The sequence below is a fragment of the Vombatus ursinus genome, unplaced genomic scaffold, assembly GCF_900497805.2.
Source record: "Vombatus ursinus unplaced genomic scaffold, bare-nosed wombat genome assembly UNPS02014773.1, whole genome shotgun sequence".
NCBI classification, from domain to species: Eukaryota; Metazoa; Chordata; class Mammalia; order Diprotodontia; family Vombatidae; genus Vombatus; species Vombatus ursinus.
This window is the reverse complement of record NW_020954551.1, coordinates 13,272,097-13,292,078: the sequence shown is the minus strand read 5'-3', so window position 1 is coordinate 13,292,078 and position 19,982 is coordinate 13,272,097. Positions and strand designations below refer to the sequence as shown.

Here is a 19,982-nt window from a genome sequence, read left to right as displayed (position 1 = left end):
GCTATACCCCAGTGGATCATGGCTCCTCTTGAAGCCATAGATAGCCACTCATTCTGTGCATCTCCCATCCATTTCCTGAGACAAGTTCACCAAAGGTAACCAGCCAAGTTGGGTTCGGGAATTTCCTCATATTCCCTTGATGTCAGAAGGACATCGAGGCAACAAGAAGACCGTCCATTAGTTTTTGTTCTGTCGTTTCAGTCATGTTCAACTCTCCATGACCCCATTTGGTGTTTTCTTAACAGAGATACTGGAGTGGTTTGCCATTTCCCTTCTCCAGCTCAGTTTAGAGATAGGGAAATTGAGGCAAAAAGGGTTAAGTGACTTGCCCAGGGTCACACAGCTAATGTGATTTTATGTGCTTTTAAGCCTTATAAAACTATGAAGTATAACTCTAACTATAGTTATAGCATAGTATAGTATAGCATAGTTATAGTATAACTATAAAATAATGACAGTCAATTTAAAATAAAATAAGACAAAGGAGTGTTATCTCTTCAATTCCTCACCTTGGGCAGGCATATTCATTTTTCCAATGTTTCTTCTATTGCTTAGATAGAACTAGTTTATGAATCAACAACAAAGAAATCTATTTTTTTAATAAAAAATAGTATTTCCCAGATTGACGAAATCTCCCTATTCCCCCACCCCCAATTTTGAATAACTTTCGGTACTTTACAAAGATCAAATTACCTTCAAAGGATGAAAATTTGCCCAATACCAAGGATGTGAGTCCTACTTACTATAGGAATGAAAATAAATTTCCAAAGACATTTGTAAAATATTTTGATCATGGAAGGCATCATTGGAATAAGTTTAGAGTCTTCACAAACTTCTATTTTGAATTAGATAGACCTAATTTGGGTGTATACTTTCTGAGATTTTTACATTTCTATTTTATTCATATAACTATGTGATAACTGGTTTAACCACACACACACACACATACACACACACATACACACACACACGTACACATACACACAGAATTCCATTATCATGTACTCTAGGTTCCAGTCACCGTGGCTTTCTATCCATTCCAAAAAAAAAAAAAGGAAACCCAAAAAAAAGCATAACTCTTCACCTGTCTCCTCTTCCCTAGAAGAGGGGTAGTCAGCTCTGTCATCTCTCTTTTAGCTTTGTGTGTGCAAAAGAATAAATCTGAGTACTTTTAATGAAGGAAGCAAGCCCTTAATATAGTACTAAATCTAGGAGGAAACCTTTTAATATTTTTTTCTTAATAGATAGGGACATCTGTTAGTTTTAAGTCTTAGCTATAGAATTTTCAGAGAGATTCATTACTTCCAGAGGGCGAAGAACACCATAGGGCAATCAACCATATAAGCAGAGTCCACAGGCATTTAATTGGCCTTAAATTACTGTGTTTGGGGCTGAATCACAGTCTACTGGCCCAGACAATTATCTGACTTAGGGCTAGAAAGTCCCTTTTAACTTTCATCAGTTCCCATCTGCCATTCTGCAGCTCTTCAATAATATGCCAAAGGTTGTAGGGGGATCTCAGAACACACAGCTTTTCTTCAATCCTTCAAAATTTCTTGAGTATCCTGTGTAAATAAGAGGGAGGGGAAAGACCAGAAACAAAGATACATCTCAGACCACTACAATTTCTTGTTTAAAATTTCTGCTTTTACAGTGTATATGTGGCCAGTGACAGGCCTCCTGGGCTTTAACCATTTACAACTACAAAATCATCAGTCACATTACTTTGCACATTATATAGTCACATTAATGTTATAAATAAAATCTAATGGAGACTAGTGTCTGGAATTTAATGAGCACAATGAAATTTAATGGAATTAAATGATATGAACTCGGAGAAGGAAAACATAAACTTATAAAAGGTTAGGGAATGACTGAACAGAAGACATAGTGACCATAATGGACCTGACGTTGAATATAAGTCAACAAAGTCAGCACTTTTGATTTTGATTTGGTTTTATTTTTAAAGTTAAATGTTATAGTGTACAAATAGGGGTTGATAATATCATAATTAGCAAACTGTAGCTATTTTCATAATGTACATACAATGTTAAAAAAAAGAGAGAGAGATTAGAAAGAAAAAATAGTTATAATACTATGGGGGGAAAGGACTTAGCCTTCATCTGGTACAGTGAAAAATGAGATAGAGTTGGAGTCAAAGGATATGGTTTTGAATCCTGGCTCAAGACTGTATGTGGGTGAATTTGAAATCAATTAGCTTAATTGGGCCTCAGTTTCCTCATCTGTAAAATAAGGGAATTTGGGATAAATGATGTTTAATGCCCCTTCCAACTCTAAATCTATGACCCCATGTTCCTGGCTAGGCTTGTGTAATATAGAAGATGATGTCTAATTATTTTATCTTTGTTAAGCAACAAAAACAAAAACAAAAAATAAAAAATAAAGAAACAACTAGAAGTGGGCTAAGGGGCAGATATGCTTTATGTTTAATAAATAGAAATCGATTGAGCTGGGATTTTTAACATATTGGAAAATAGGTGCACATAATTCTTTTTATTGGTCTGTTTTATAAGATTTAGCATATAGCTAAAGATGCATAACTTTAGGAAGTAGTAATAATAAAAACAACTGACATTTATATAAAGGTTGAAGGTTTGAGAAACACCTCTCATTCATTATCTCACTTAATCCTTCCAACAATTTTGTGAGTAGGTATCCAACTATTGCTACCTCCATTTTAAAGCAGAAGAGGCTGAGACTGAGAAAGACTGAATGAGCTGCCTATTTTTGCATAGGCAGGATTTGAACCCAGGCTTCTCTGACTCCAGGTCTTGCTCACTAGCCTCTATGCTATGCTATCTTTATGCCATTTACAGGAATCCTAATTCAGAATGAGTTTATCACCTGGCTCTAAGTTTTTACTGGTGCAGACTCAGACAGGTTCTTCCAGGATTCAACCTTTAGGACCTGGTAGGTAGCACGGCTGCCACTCCAGGTGATCCATGCAGAAGCAGCATCTTCGACCTCATTAGCTGGGGTACCTGCTGATAGTTCCAAGTGTCCTCCAGGTTCCTTAAAAAAGTCATCAGTACACTAAGCAAAGCACTTGATCATTTGAGAGCCTGCCAGGGGACATTAACAGCGTTAATTAGATGACCACATCCAGATGTCTCAGGCAATTTCTAGTGACCGTAACACACCATGGCACCTTCTCACTGTCTTTGCTCCACAGAAAACACCAAAGTTAAAACAATTAGACTCCATGACTAGATGGTTTGACAGTCCATCTCAGATGCTATTGGCTTGGCACCTTCAATGGGGTGGGGATGCCACAGGAAGGGGTGGAAGGACTTCATTTGGCATGTGGGAATCCTTCTTTCTGCTTAGCAAAATGTTAGCTCATAAACGTTTCTGATCCCCAGCAGTGGTGTTCTTAACAAAGAAAGCTGACCAGTTAAGCTCAATCCTTAACTGCATCTCTACTTACCAACTCCATACGTCAAGCCCTTGATTAATTTCTCTCTGAGTACCAGACTAGAATAGTATTCCCAAACTTTTCTCAGCCTGCCATCAACCTGTGATCTTTCTGGCACACACCTCCTGTGTGTCAGAGATAGACGATCACAGCCCCATATGCTATAATGGAAATTCCTTTTCTGAATGGCTTTGTTCTAGATGACCATTGAGGTCTCAAATTCTGTGATTCTGGGATAAATCTAGAGCTAGATAGGACTTTGGTGGCAATCTGGTCCTTAATTTGACAGAAGAGGAAACCGAGGCAGGATCAGAGACAAGATTTGAACCCAGGTCCTTTTATTCCAGGGTCAATGATCTTTCCAAATTAAATCATGTATGTAAAATTCTTTGCAAAATTTAAAGTGCTATAGAAATGCTGGGGCAGCCAGGTGGCACGGTAGATAGAGTATTGGGCCTGGAGTTCATATTCAGCCTTAGACACTTACTGGCTGTGTGATCCTGGGCAAATCCCTTAACCTCTGTTTGCTTCAGTTCTTCATCTGTAAAATGGAGACACAATGGAGAAGGAAATGGTAAACCATTCCAGTATCTTTGCCAAGAAAACCCCATGGATGAAGTCGGACGCAACTGAACAACAAAGGAGTGATAGAAATGCTATTATTATTCTGTAATGATATTATTTATAGCATCTTAAAATATTTCAAAATATTATAACAAAATAATGTGTAAATTTATAACATTTTAAACAATAGCTAGCATTTCTGTTGTACTTTAAGGTTTGCAAGATTTTTTACATATGTGATTCCATTCGGTTTTCACAACAGCCCTGTGTTATAGGTACTATTATTATCTCTATTTCACAGATGGGGAAACTGAGGCTGAGAGGTTAATTGACTTGCCCAGGGTCACACAGCTAGAGAGTGTCTGAGACAAACTCAGGTCTTCTTGACTCCAAACCCCATATTCTATACACTGTGCCACATAGCCAATTCATATTATACTCTCTCCCTGATGATGGTGGTTATTCTTATTTAAATATCTCAAAGAATAATGACTCCAAAACTTTCCAGTAAAGAAAGCAGAGAAGCAGTGCTAATTTCAGGAAAGAAAACCTTGGAATGGTGGAAAGAGTGTGGAAGTTGTGCTTGAGACCTAGATTTGAATTCTATGTCCAATATTTAATGGCTATGGACAGGTGGATTAGAAGATATGTCTGAGAATGAAATCAAAGACAAGGTCAGGGAAAGTCCTTTGGTGCCAGTGGCATTTGATTTTACCATTTGTCAAAGAAGTTAATGCAGGTAGTTGGTTACCTGTCATTTGACAACAAAATAGCTAACATTAAAATAGAGTACCTTAGGATCTGCAAAGCATTTAATACATGATATCTTGTTTAATCCTCACAACAACCCCATGAATTAGGTGTTATTATTTTTCTGCATTGTACAGATGAGTAAACCAAGGCTGAGATGTTAAGTGACTTGCCCTGGGTCACAGAGAGCTAATAAATTACATATGTCATGTGAGCAACAAAGCATCAGATTAGACATTTTCTTCAATCCTCACAAGCTTTCCCAAACAGAAACTATGCCCTAAAGGTAAAGCAACTTGAGCTTTTTTGATGGTCTAGGACATGATAAAAAAAAAAAAAAGATTTTATAAATCCCCTCAAACCCAGGAACTGATGATCACTGACCCTGGGCTCACTCAGTACTACTCCCTTCCCTGTCATGCTACTTGAAGCCAGGCTACATTAGCAGACCTAAGGACAGGCTTATATCAAAACCCATTTCTTCACCCCACCCCTCTCCCTCTTGCTAGTGCCATGGACACTCCAGCTCTAGGCTATGGATATTTTCTTGTGCCTGATAGCCAATTTGGTCACACATAGCCCTTTAGAAGCAAAAGCCTGCCAGGGCCTGTGACCAAGAAGCATTGGTGCCAGGGAAATCAGTATCTGCTAGTAACAGGGAAAACAGGTTCTGGACTACCAGTGCCAGAGCAGAGAACTGAGGAACAAAGAGTGGGACAGATCATCATGGCAGGACATAGTAAATATGGAAATCTGTGCAACACCACACCAAACCTGAGAAAAGACCAGAGCATCCAGCTAGGGTTAGTTATGACTACCCAAAAGTCACTTGGGGTAAAGACCTAGATTGTGAACCCTGAAATGCCCACCTTGGGAAGAGGTTGAGATACTTTGAGATTCAGCCCCTAAGGAAATCACAATCAGAAGGGAAGGAGTTTAAAAGTGAATGATAAGGTCACAAAGAGTTAGACATGATGAAAAAATGACGTAACAACAGTGACTTCCTAACTCTAAGGTCAGCACTTAGAGAGATAAAGACACAATGATCCTCATTGGTCAGAAACTATGGTGCTGTGAGATTGTGGCAACTAGAAGATAGCACAGAAGGAAGAGTTTCCACTCTTGGAACAGGTAAAATGTTCCCATCTTGAAGCAGAGATGGGTACCAGAATCTGAAGAGGAGAGATGCAGAGGTGCTAAGACTGCCAGGTATTGTGCATACCATGAGGATGGTGAGTTGGTAAAGCCTGTTTCCCTATCTTTATCACTTCCCTTTGTTTCCAGTTCATGATCCTAAGAAAAGGAGTAGATGCTTCTCCCTCTATTTCTTTCCTGCAAGCCCCTGGAGAATGTGGTCAGTATTTCCCCTGGATCCCCCTAAAATTTAGGAGGACAATCTAAGATAAAGCCAGCAGGTGGTTGGTGGGAAAATGTCTCAAATAAGCATATTTGGCCTAGTTCTTTTTCACTTGATTTAAATAAATAATAAACTTTTGTATCATAGCATGATAAATCTCAGCATCAGCAATGGGCAGTAAACTGAGAAAGCAGAACCCAGATCAGTGAGAGTTCATAAGCTAATTACAGGCAGTGGTTTTAATGTTTTGAACAATATTCCATTTCCATATCTAGGCTAATTTCAGATCCAGGCAGCCATGGGTTAATCCAAACCTTAGGGCAACATAAGTTTGCAATAAGCTTTTAGAACCTGAGCAACTTCAGTGACCAGTAGGGATACTACAGCCTTTTGGGAAAGGCCCATCTCCTGCAGGTGCCATAGAGAAGTGATTCTTAACCTTTTTTATGTTGTGGACCCTTCCGCAGTCTAGAGAAGCCTATAGACCCCTTCTCAGAACGAGGTTTTTAAATGAGACTGAAAAAATGCATAGGATTGCAAAGGAAGCAAAAAGTTAGTAATAATAAAAATTTACTTTCCAATACAGGTTCATGGGCCCCTAAAATCCATCCACAGGACTCCTTGAGGGTCTAAGAATGCCAGGTTCTGAAGTTCTGCTATGGAGAGCAATTGACAAAACCTAGCTGTTAGCTCAAGTAGAGCACCATCTGGTGGGCAATTTAGACCTTGAATATAATAATAGACTGTTCTGAAGTTTAAGAAAGCCTGACATCACCTGAGCACAGGGCCCCGAGTTGGGGCCAGTGTTACATATCATAACAGCCTGTAATTGAGGCTTTCCAATTAAGAGTTAGCTTTTCTCCTCTTCTCCCTCCCTCCTTTCCTCCATTCTTCTCTTCTCTTCCTTCCTTATCTTCCTCCCTCCTTTCTCTTCCTTTTGTCCTTCTCTCCTTCCTTCCTTCCTTTCTTTCTTTCTTTCTTCCTTCCTTCCTTCCTTTCTTTCTTCCTTTCTTTCTTCCTTCCTTCCTTCCTTTCTTTCTTTCTTCCTTCCTTCCTTCCTTCCTTCCTTTCTTTCTTCCTTTCTTTCTTCCTTCCTTCCTTTCTTTCTTCCTTCCTTCCTTCCTTCCTTTCTTTCTTCCTTTCTTGCTTCCTTCCTTCCTTCCTTCCTTCCTTCCTTTCTTTCTTTCTTTCTTTCTTTCTTTCTTTCTTTCTTTCTTTCTTTCTTTCTTTTTCCTGTGTTTCTTCCTTCCTGCCTTCCTTCCACAGAATGCAGTCGCAGGTGTGATTTTATTCATGTAGAAAACCTCCAGTGTGAAACCAGCTTCCACCAGTAAAAATCAACAGTATTTTTCTAAGTTCTAGCCTCTGAGAGTTGGACAGTGGAAGGACAAGCCCAAGGTGACAGGGACAGTATGTGTCAGAGGCAGGACTTGAGCACATTTTCCTGACTTCAAAGCAGAGACTTTTGTGCCTTGCACCATCCCAACTCTAAATATCCATAAGAAAAGGACAAACAAAAGAAATACAATCCAAATGTTTAAATTTCAGCTAGGTCAGCAATGCGTCATTACAGACAGATTTGTACAAATAAATACAATAATTTCCATTGGTTTCCTTTATCTTAGTCTTCATAGAAAGTTTGGGGGAGGAGACCCTTTTGTTGTGTCTGCTACTTAGGATACATTTGCTTCTCCATGCCTATCAATATGCAAAAATTTCTGGGAATTAGGGATAGAATAAAGATGACAAGGAGAATGATAATTATTTTATCACTTCCCTAATTATCATATACCAGTAAATTGAATTTTAGCTAATAAGGCGATTTCAGGCTCACACCCCCACCCTCCTAAAGCTAATTTAATGATTGTATTAAAAAATGAAAACCTATTCAAATTAAAACACCCATAAGCTAAAAAGGAGAGGGAAGTGAGAAACTTTCCTAGTCTTTGTGATGCATCAGTAATTTCTCCACCAGACAGTTTCTCTCTAACTGGCCATGACACTCAAAGATGAAATAGAAATTTCTATATCAAACGAGAACACAAAAGAGGGCTGACCTTTGATCAAACGCTCGTTTGTAGTTTTGACAAGGAAATTTGCATGAAAAAAAAATGTGTGCTGGACACTTACATGAAAAGTTAAGTTCTAGCAAAGTAAAAGAGGCAAGAGGTCAAACTTCTTTAATAGCCTGTCAGATAAAAGCTGGATTCTCTCTGCTGCGCTCTTGGGAAGTTTTTCCGTTTGAAGAGTGTTTTAACGAGGACAAATGAAGCATTTGTTCAATGGAAATGAAATTCCATCTTTTCAAGTCAGAGTCTGGGCTAATAATGTTTTATCCTTCACTTGAAAGAGTGGAAAAAGCAACAGCCACAACAAATAGTAATAAAAATCCTCAGCAGTCAGAATTGCCTTCTATTAGATCTAAACCCATCTCTAGAATGCTAACTATCCATCTTTTCCATTCCTAGAACTATAAAATGTCATCAGCATGGAAATGACAGTCTTCAAATTGGATGTTTTAAAGGCTTTCTATATTAAATTAGTCATTTAGATTTTATGAATGTGTATGGAAATATGTATTCATAAAAACAGAGGAAATCAAATTATTGTTTTGTCTAGAGCATCCATCTGGAGGATAGATACTGTTTAAAGTGAAAATTCAAAATCTGCAATATGATAAAGCTGAATTGATCATATAATATTGTATATATACAATAAATAAAATTATATAAGATTATATTATATATTAGAAAAATATAAAATTTATAATCTGTATAATCTGTATATTATATATTAGAAAAATATAAAATTTATAATCTGTATAATATATAATCTGTATAATATAAATTATATATTATATTACATTATATACAAATATACTAGATAAATTGTTATATCATACATAATACATAAAATTATATATTATAATATACTTTACATAATATATAATCAATTCTGTTTTATCATCTTGTAGATTTTGAATATATATCATCTTCTAAAGATATTGGAGAGAGTGAGAGTTCCAAAGATAGTATTGTTTAGGGCATTCAGGGACACATCCCATTGGAAGGCCAGGCTTCCGTGGGGAGTTCCCTACTCTTACTTCTTAGGAAGTGAGGAAAACACTAAAATGGGAAACTGATAATTCAGCTGTTTCTGTTTTTACTCTGACATTTGATAGGATTAGAGGATGACAGGATGAGAACTGGAAGGAAAGGGAGGATCTGGCTAATTCTTTCCTGTAGCAGTGAACACGGCCCACCCTTCACCTGCTATTCAAAACCTTTGTCTTGTATAAAAGGGAGGAGAAGAAAAGGAGGCTGAATCTTCTGGCTTTCAGCATTCTTGAGTTCTCTATCATTGGCTGACTGCAGTGTGCAACAGCATCCGACCAGTCAGTGACAGTGTAACAGGCAAGTTAAAATTATAACACATTTCAGATTGGTACATACGTATTGTTTGTTTAGTTGTTTTTCAGTCATGTCTGACTCTCTGTGACCCCATCTGGAGTTTTCTTGGCAGAGATACTGGAGTGGTTTGCTATTTCCTTCTCTAGTTTATTTTACAGATGAGGAAACTGAGGCAAATAGGGTGAAGTGACTTACCCAGGGTCACACAGCTAGTAAGTTTCTGAGGCCAAATTTGAACTCAGATCAGAACTCCAGGCCCCCTACTCTATCCACTGTACCTCCTAGCTACCCAGTACACACATGTACCCCACACTATTTAAAAAATTCAGTTAATATATGATTATTGTGCATAACCCTGGTTTACTCAATACTCCACTGGAACCATGATTTCATTGATTTGGGTATTACCTTTTACTGTGCAGATAATCATCATCATTACCATAAACACTTATAAAGTGTTTTGAATTTTACAAAGTGGTTTATAAATATTATCTCATCTGACCTCGCAATGATCGAGAGATGGTTGCTGTTATTGTCTCATTTTACAGATGAAAAAGACTGAGGCACACAAAAAATGAGGCACACAGAGTGTGTTTCACTGGTTTACATTACTCAATAGGCAAGTGACTTGCCCAGGGTCATACAGCTTGAAAGGCTGAATTTGAACTCTGTTCTTCCTGACTTCAAGTAATACTCTATCCACTATGCTACCTAGTTGCCTTTTTTCCATCCCAAATTTCTCTGGTGACATCTCTCACCTTACTATTCTCTAGACTTCCTTGTTGTAGCACAGTGTAGCCTGCTCACACCCACAGTGAGGCTTTCTGTAGGCTTCTCAATATTTTCAACTTTTAATCCTTCAAGAATCTCTTTCTTGTAACCATACACATCACTAGAAAAATGTCGTTGCTAAAAAGTTGGGTATTTATAACTCAGCTTAAAATACTTAGCCTTTTCCTTTCTAAAGGAGCTACAAATGGGCAGAGCCCATAAGATGTCAATCGATCAACAAGTATGTATTAGGCACCCACTACGCAGCAGGCACTGAGCTAGGTGCTAGGGATATAAAGAAAGCCAAAAACAGTGTCTGCTGCTCCTGTCGTGGAGCCTCAGGGCTGGGCACTCAATCAAATGTCATCCAGCAGATCTGTTCCCATCCTTAAAAAAAGCCCAGGAGAGACTCTGATCTGGGATTGGTCATGAAAATGGCCAATCAGAATCTGCCCTGACCAGGAGCTGTCTCAGTACCCCTAAGCATGGCCTCAGGAACCTCATCATCATTGCCCTATCTCCCTGCAACGGCCCAAAGACTTTAATGCCTAATCTCATGCTCCCTTTTGGTTATCCTGCTACCTCATTTATTAACTGGGGAGCATACCAGAAGAGGGTTTGCAAACAACAATATTAAAACCTTCAACTGTTCAAAGTTGTCCCCTAGCAATTTGAGGGGAGAAATAGTCAGCTCCCCTCTGGGGACCCAATCTCCCTTTACAAGTTGGGGGTGGCATACGAATTGGTTCAGGGTGACATAAGCAGGTCCAGGAAACAAATTTTACAATTAGTACAATCATGTAAAATCAAACCGGATTGAGAAACCTCAGAACTTAAATCAATGCAACATCCAATGGTGACTTCAGAGGACTGATGATGCACCGTGATTCCTACCTCTCAGAAAAAAAGGTGGTGGACTACAGGTGTTGAATAAGGCATACATTTCAAGATTTTTATTTGATTTTGCTTAACTGTTACAAGGAAGGATTCTATTGGAGGGGTTGGGGAGTCTTTGGAAATTGACAGTGATGTAAAAAAGAAAAGAGGATCAAGAAAACATTTGAAAATATAGATAAGAAACATAGCATAATTTCTGTGAGTTAGGTTGACCCATTCTCTGATGCACAGTTGATTGCCTTAAGGAGGATGGAGAAATAGTGAGCCAGGTGAGACTTCATTATGCAACAAGATGTCGGAGAAGTGATTTGGGACTCTGAATGTTCTTGATTTACTAAGGCATGCTTTATCCTGAAGCTGTTGGGAAAGGACCAGGCACGTAATTGGAGCCACATTTGTAGGTGCCACAACCAGGCCCTTTCTCTGAGTTGAATGATTTAAGAAGATAAAAAATAAATGAGGTAGCAGGATAACCAAAAGGGAGTATGAGATTGAGTATTGGGTATGGTTGAAATATTCCTGAAATAGTTTACATGTTTTTTGAGACTGAATTTCCCTATCTTGTCCAAGATGGAAGAGCAGAAGCCACTCATGGGTCCAGTTGCAATAGTGGTTAGCATTAAGCTCTAACCTGTTCCATTTTTCCAACTGGGGTCCATCCACCCCTCCTCAGACAGTCCAGTGGCCCTCAACTCCTGGGGCTAACTATATTTTTGTTGGAATTAGCATAGACCTCGGGTTGGCTTCATTCCTATAGCAGCTTGGAACTCCTGAACTCAAGGTATCTGCCAGCCTCCACCTCTCCAGCATCAAGAACCTCAGGCCTATACCACCAGACCCAGAAAAAAGTAACACGTTAGTAGGATATGACTATAGCAAGCTGAATAGTGGCAAAGTTCCGCGTGGGAGAGAAAATTGTTCATGGTCCTTCAAGGCCAAAAGCCTATGTCCAGCCTCTATACAGCCCTTTGAAGTCATGTCAGGTTCTGTCATAATACAATAAACTAAGTCCAGGCCTAAGGTGTTCATTTCACGATTGCTAGAGTCAATTTGTTCTTGTGTGGCCTTCCCTATGTGGCTTAGCATTCTTCTGTTATGTGTCCTGGAAGGAGCTCATATCTTGGTTTTGTTATAAGCTGCCTGAGGTTTGGGGTGCAGAGAGCACCAAAGAGTTTGGGCAGTGAGTAACCACAAGGTTCTCCACCCACCCACCCACCAACCCCCAATGAGCTGGATCCTTGACATCACCTTATAACCATTGTCTATTCTCCTGAGTATACCTGTTTCAGGGGTCAAAGGACCATGGCACTTAGGGACTGTCAGACTCTGATGGTAGGATCCCTTTGAATGTTTGATTTATTGCTACGCGGTCCCTCTTCTCAGCAGCCTGCTTAGTGTCTTAGCTGGTGGCATTCGCTTGTAGCACAGCCTTCACCCATCATGGCCTGGTGCCCATCATATTCCTGGGTCTCACAGCATTGCATCCCCATAAGGGGACATGCTGGCCCCAACACCAGTTATGGTGCCTTCAGGTCCTCTTTATGGGGTTTTTCCTATGCCCATATTTTAAGAAAGGGTGTTTTACGTAGGGTAGGGAACCTTGATGATTAACATACTGTGTGGAATTAGCCCTATGAGATGGATGGTCACTCAGGCCTACATCCTATGCAACTCTCACTACATTATCATTTAATAACTTAATTGATCAATCAATGAAAATTTATTAAGTGTAAACTATGTGCCAGGCACTGCGCATATTTAGCTTGAATACGTGGTTTCTGTGTCTTTCACTCTCTGATTACTGAGCAAGTTTGAAAGGATTCTAATTTCTGACCTTCATTTTAAATAAAGTTGTTTCATTTTATTTTTCCCATTACATAGTTCCTATTTAACATTGGTCATACCAAGTTCACGTCCACATGTGGCATCACTGCTAGATGAGTTCTTGCCTCAGTTTCTGCTGGTCTGGAGTCCCAAAGGCCCCTCTTTGCTCCTGCTGCATTAGCTAGACTAGAGAACTTGGACTCTGGAATGCCAGGGTGCTGGTCAGAGGCTCCAATCACCTTTGCCTGAAAGGGAGAAGAACAAACACAGAGGTTAAAGACCAAATTCCTTTCACAGGGCCATATAGCCTCAGAGAGGGGAAATTCCCACGGGGTTTCTCCTATTGCATTGCCTCTCACTATTGCATGAGTGAAGGAGTCATGGAATGAGGTCAAGAGCCAAAAATTCACTTTCATGGCAAAAATTTGTGGTGTAGAGGAAAGAATGCAAGGTTTGCTGCAGACCTGGATTTAAATCGCAGCTCTGCTGCTTACTACCTGGGCAATCCTGGCCAAGTCATTTGACCTCTTTAGGTCTCATTCTGCTCATTTGAAAATTTAAGGAGATTGGACTAAGTGACCTGCAGGGTTGCTTCCAGATCTTAATTCATTATTTTCTTGGTCCAGTGGAGGAAACTGACATTTATTATATCATCCATTGAAGGCTTTGCCAAATAAGACCTCTCACATCCAATTTCAGGAAGATCCTTAAAACAGTTGCTACTTAATTACTGATTAATTACTAATTAAAATAATTACTAGTTTTTCTACTACTTGATTAGACCAGAATTGATCATAGCTTTCTAAAACTGTATGTTATTTCTTGATAGCTAAAATGAAAAAAAGAGATCTCTTAGATAGTCATTCTTTCCATATCTGATTATAGTTAATTTAGTGTTATTGTTGTTATCGAGTCATTTCAGTACTGTCTGACTCTTCATTACCCAATTTGGGGTTTTCTTGAGAAAGATAGTGGAATGGTTTACCATTTCCTTTTCTAGCTCATTTTACAGCTGAAGAACCAGGGCAAACAGGGTTAAGTGACTTGCCCAGAATACACAACTAGTACTTTAAGTATCTAAGGCTGGATTTGAATTCAGGTCTTCCTGATTCCAGGCCTAGTGCTCTATCCACTGGGCCACCCAGCTGTCCATTTAATTTAAAGGCTCTCTGTTAAATAGAATGGAGGGTGTCTGAACCATCTTGCTTAAGCAAAGATAAATGCTGAAGAGCATCAGAACTGAAGGCTAAAGACATGTCTGATCATGACATGGGGCATGGAGAGATAAATACAGTGGTATCTGGGTTCTTCTGTCTTTCATCAGAACAGCCAAAGTAGTTCTAATGTAATTTCCCTAATTTTGGGATCATTTGGGCCCAGCATATGTTATAAACTCAATCCATTTTGCTCAGCCCATATAGGCACTGGCTTGCACAAAAAAAATTGTTAAGGAGGTATCCATCTCTACCCAATAAACACACATAGTTTGTATGAGCTCTCGAAAGGTATCAGTAGGGAGAAGAGAAGTGCAGTGTTTTTGTTAGTGACAATTGATGCCTTTACAATTGAAGCAGCAAAATGCTTCCAGAGCCCTGCCAACAAGAAAGACAAGACAGTGTTCTAGCCTCTGTGCAGAGGACACATTGTAATCCATGAGCAATAGGGGTTTTTTTTGTCTCCGTACATTGTTAAATTGTTGGAACATCTTAGTTGCTGTATCTTTATTTATCATAGGTAAACCATTAGGTGTCTGCAAAAGTGATGAATTGTGTATCTCATTGGGAAATTAATGCCTTTTGGGGAGAAGTGATTTGCTGAACCACAGGCTAAGACAGAAATAAAGAAACTGGAAATAGCCTGAAAACTCCAATGTTTAGGAGCGATTGCTAAAGAAAATCCCACAAGACAAAAATAGAGCATTTTGGAGTTTGCAAAATGCTTCACAAACATTGTCTCATAATGAGTCTGTGAGGAAGGTATGGGGATGCAATGGAAAGAGAGATGTGTTTGGAGTCAGATGACCTCTGTTCAAACAGTAGCTCTGCCCTTTCCTTCCTGCATGACCTTGAGGAAGTCACTCAACCTCCCCGGGGCTCAGTTTCCTCATCTGTAAAATGAACAGGTTGGACTAGGTGATCTGGGAGAACCCCTTCCAGGTCTACATCTATGAACCTGTTTTACAGATGAGGAAATGAAGGCTCCCAGAGCTTGTTTAAGTGACTTGTCCACAGTCACACAGCTAGTAAGTAGCTGATGTGGGATTTGAACTCAGATCTCTCTGCTCCAAGTCTTGTACTCAATCAACTGTTTAACATGATGCCTTTTGGAAAAGGTATCCTACTTAGAATAAATGTTTAGAATAACACATGTATCCACTCTAGAGTTTATCCAATAATTAACATCTTGGGAGAAGTATACCCTAGAGTGGAAATAAACAAACAAAGAATACTGAGGCTCATTGTCAAGAACTTTCTCTCTGACTCTCAGGAAGTGAAAGTTTCTTAGAAGAATCAGTCACCAAAGTTTGTTGGTTTGTTCGTTTTAAATTTCTTTGAAAGCAAAACAGAAAGTAGATGACTTGAATGACTTTGGGAAGGAAGAGTGAGTAACAAACCAAGTCATGACATCCAAAGTTACAGGGAAATAGGAGGTAGTAGGATCTCTTGAAGTGCATGGCAAAAATACAAGGAGCCTGATAGGGTTATACAAATCAGGGTGCCCTGAACCCTTTTACTCTGGCTTCTTGTAGAAGTCTGCAAACAGCTGAAGTAGGAACCCAAGGAGATGCACAAACCAGCAAGTCTAGGTCGAGCTTCTGAAAGTGATAAATGATAATAGCGGTAATGCTAGTCCTTTACATATGTGTGTGTCTATATACACACATATACACATAGATTTGTGTATGTATACACACAGACATGCACATACATGTATGCATATGTATGCATGTATGTACACAATACATTAAACATATATAGACATGTGTGTATTGTAGATACATATACATATACATCGATTTATGTATGTATAGACACACATATATACATACTCATAGTATAAACACATATGTGTTTGCATATATACACATATATGTATATGCACACACGGATTTATATATGTATACACACATGCATGTGTGTGCATGCATGTATGCATGTACATTACATGTATACAACACACACGTGTGTGTAGATGCATTATGTACACATGGGTTTATATATGTATAGAAGCACAATATACATGTGCATGTGTATGTGTGTATGCATGCATGCATGCATTATACATGTGTTTATGTATACATGCATGTATGTACACACATGCCTATTTGTCTATGTGTACATTGCATGTTTTTATTTATAGATCTGTATGTATGTATGTATATTGTGTATGTATGTTGAAGGAAGCATTTCAGCTATGAGGCTGTTTTGCTAAGCCTAGCAATGGCAACTGGGTTGGAGAGCACCATCTGTGGTATGCCATGCCCTCAGCATCAGGGGTTAAGTAGCTCTGACACCAGCAGTTGCCCCTTTCTGTGCTTCTAACTTAAGATATATTAGGGGACTCTAATTATAGAACAGAATGCTAATGCTTCAAAATTCAGCTGTTCAGGTTTTTAGAATGAAAGCTACTCAGATTGGAGCACAAGAGTTTCCTTATGTAAGCAAAACGAACAAGGAGTTAAAGGCAGTTTCAAGTGATGAAACAGGATCTGCGGTTGAGAACAGAGGAGCATTTTGGTACCTCAGATTCCATCTGTCCATTTTCTGCCTCAACTTCCGGGACCCTACTCTCAGCCCCTCTGTGGGAATGGGTGCCACGTTTACAGGTAGACAATGTCTCTTGTGGCCATGTTGCTTCATTAACAACTTAATATAAACAGCAACACAACCAACTCCCCTTGCTTAGTAACCATTTACCCCACTACTTCAATGAACTGCTGATCTCATAAATGAAGATGTCCTCTCCAGTGGTGAGGATCATAACTCATTCATGCCTATCCATCCTGCATGGCTCTTCCAGGTCTTTTGTTAAGTTCGTCACAGGATATCCACCCAACATCATGGGGATTCCTCAATTTTTCATGATATCATAAGGATATCAGTGAAGAATGCAAACTGTTAGCCCTTGATCTCACCATGTGACCAAGCAGAGCAAATGATCATGGCATCACAGACCCAGAGCTGGAAGGGACCTTAGACCAACCCCCTCATTTTACCAAGGAAACCAAGGAAGTTGAGACAACATTACATAGGTAGTAAGTGATGCAATGGGGATTTGAATCCCCATTTGAATGACTCCATGCCCAGTACACTTTCCACTACACCATGAAGTTTATAAAATAAATGTATGTTCAAAGATGGATCCATTTACATGTGAATAAATTAATTCCAATGCATAATGTATCATAATTTTTCAGTAACTCTCCCTGTCTTCATCAGAATACCTTGGCTGTCCATTCCCTTTTCTCCTTATGTGGCTATATTGTGGCTTCTGTGTTTCTGCTTTTTTCAATCTACGTTATTTAATAAAGGTCTTTCCAGGTTTCTCTGTATTTGTCATATTTGCCAAGCAAAATTGCATTATAGTATTCCATTACATTAACATACCACAGTCTAGCCATTATTATATTATAGGACATGTAAGTTGCCTCCAGTTTTTTCATTTGTGATTTTTTTTACAATTATATGTAATACTTCCATGAAAGTCTTTGGATAGAACATTTCACTGACAATATTTCCATCAATTTCCCTGAATGACACATACATAGACTCCACCTATCACCTCTGAAAGCTGGAAATGTGAAATTTTTATTGGATTTAGAAACAGCGATATTTATTTGCCAAACGAATTTTTAATATGGTGCAGCACCCAGGGGAATCGTGCTTTGTAATTTATTATTTGGGCCTACTTGTAATCTTAATTACAAAATCATAGGTACTGGGCAGAAACCCAAGTAGGGACTTTGAATTCTACTCCAGAGCATATTCGTTACTTTTCTTCCTAAACTCTCCCCCAGCTCCTAACTTTCCAGTTACTATAGAGGGCAAGGCCATCCTCCCAATCCCTCAGGCTCCCAAACTAGGGGTCATCCTTCACTCCCACTACCTCTCACCTCCCATATCTAATCTGTTGCCAACGTCTGTTGATTTCACCATTGCAACATCTTTCAAATAACCCCCCTTCTCTCCTCTGACACTTCCCCTACCCTGGTGCAGACCCTCATTACCTAATGCTTATATTATTGCAATAGCTGCTGGTGGTTCTGCATGCCTGCAGTTTCTCCCCACTCCAATCCATCCTCCATTCAGTCACCAAGGTCATTTTCCTAAAGCAAAAGTCTAATCTTATCATCAACCTTCTCCACTCAATAATCTCCAGTGACTCCCTATTGCCTCCAGGATCAAATAAAAAATCCTCTAATTGGTATTCAAAACCCTTAATAACTTGGCCCCCTCCTACTTTTCCAGTCTTCTTACACCTTACCCCTGGTTGAGTAGGCACTTCAGTCCAATGGAACTGGCCTTTGGGCTGTTCCTCAAACAAGACACTTTATCTCTCAGCTCCAAGACTTTCTCTGGACATCTCTCATGCCTACAATGCTTTCCCTTCTCATCTCCACCTGCCTTCCCCGGCTTCCTAACTAAAGTCCCATCTTTGACAGGAAACCTTTCCCAACTCACCTTAATTCTAGTGCCTTTCCTCTTTTAATTATTTTTTGTGTGTACATACTTATTTGCTTGTTGGCTCCTCCATTAGATTATGACCTACTGGAAGGTAGAGACTGTCTTTTGCCTCTTCACACTTCCAGTACCTGGCACACAGTAGATGCTTAATAAAGGTTTATCGACTGCCTGACTGACTGTTAAAGGCAGGAAGCTAGGACAGGCAATGGTCAATGTCAGACTAGGCTGGTGTGGGAGTTTGTTCTTTCTTATTTTCTTGGTTTTTTAAATCAAGCAGGATGGACAATGGTGAAGGTAACTGAGAGGTCAGGTCATCAAAAACAAAAGGGTTGGGCTCAAGGAAGGCAGAAGACAGAGACAAAGCATCTTGTTTCTGTCCAATAGAGAAAGCTGCAGCAGAAGCAGTCTAGTATCCTAGTATGCTTGGGATAGAAGCTGGGCAGCTTTCATGCTAAGAGTTCTGGTCTCCACCTTCTTTCTGGAACTCTGGTTCTTAAAAGGTCTCACCTCTCAGTCTAATTCTCTTGGATCTGAGGAATCATCTTCATTCCCCAAAGTAAAGTCTCAGCATGGGCTATGGATCTTTAGAGTTCTGATCTGTGTCATTAATATTCGTTTCTGGCTCCCTTTTAACCAAGCCCCTGGATCAGACCTAAAAACAAAATGAATAGTGCCTATTGAGGGAACGCTAGACCAAACCCAAATGCCATTTTTGACTTAACCATGAACAGAACAAAAGTTTGTTTTCCCCTAAGAGGAAAAAAAAAGAAACCCTAATGAAACAGGTACCCTCTAGGAGGAAACCTGCATGGAGCATTTCATTAAACCAGAGAAATGGAGCGAAAACTAACATGTCTCTAATGGCTGAAACTGCATAGAACCAACTGTGACCTGAATTGTAGAATCCAGACCTGGAAGGGATCTTGAAACAAAATCACCCAGTGCCAAGCTTTCATTTCATAAACCACAGTCTGCCAAGGTGAAATAACAGACTTAAGGCCCAGGGAGATGGGCAGATCTGAGACCAAAAAAATAAAATAAAATAAAATAAAACAAAACAAAACAAGTCTCAGGGCTCAACAGGATAGAGTTGGAAGGATGCTGGCTTTGGAGCCGGAGGATCTGGAGGGGAATCCCTCTGCTCTGCTACCTATTACCTGGGGGACCCCTTAGACAAGGCTCTTCTGGATCCCCCCATTTATCACTGACCTGCTGAGATTTCTTTGTATATACTTCTCTGTCTGCATGTTGTTACACACACACGTACACACACATACACACACATACAC

At 39.4% G+C, this 19,982-nt stretch overlaps 1 long non-coding RNA gene across 2 annotated transcripts in view; it reads right to left on the bottom strand.

The window, feature by feature from the left end:
- Nucleotides 1–2,954: 2,954 nt before the first annotated feature.
- Nucleotides 2,955–19,982, bottom strand: part of LOC114044515 — a 30,962-nt gene continuing 13,934 nt past the window's right edge. Inside the window, exons 1-3 of one of the 2 annotated variants that reach the window (XR_003569248.1) lie at nucleotides 19,201–19,302; nucleotides 13,090–13,254; nucleotides 2,955–3,033 (exon numbers count right to left, since the gene is read on the bottom strand). This is a non-coding gene — a long non-coding RNA (uncharacterized LOC114044515). Of the gene's footprint in view, nucleotides 3,034–13,089; nucleotides 13,255–19,200; nucleotides 19,303–19,982 lie in introns of those variants that run through there. The other variant, XR_003569247.1, reaches the window with a different exon arrangement.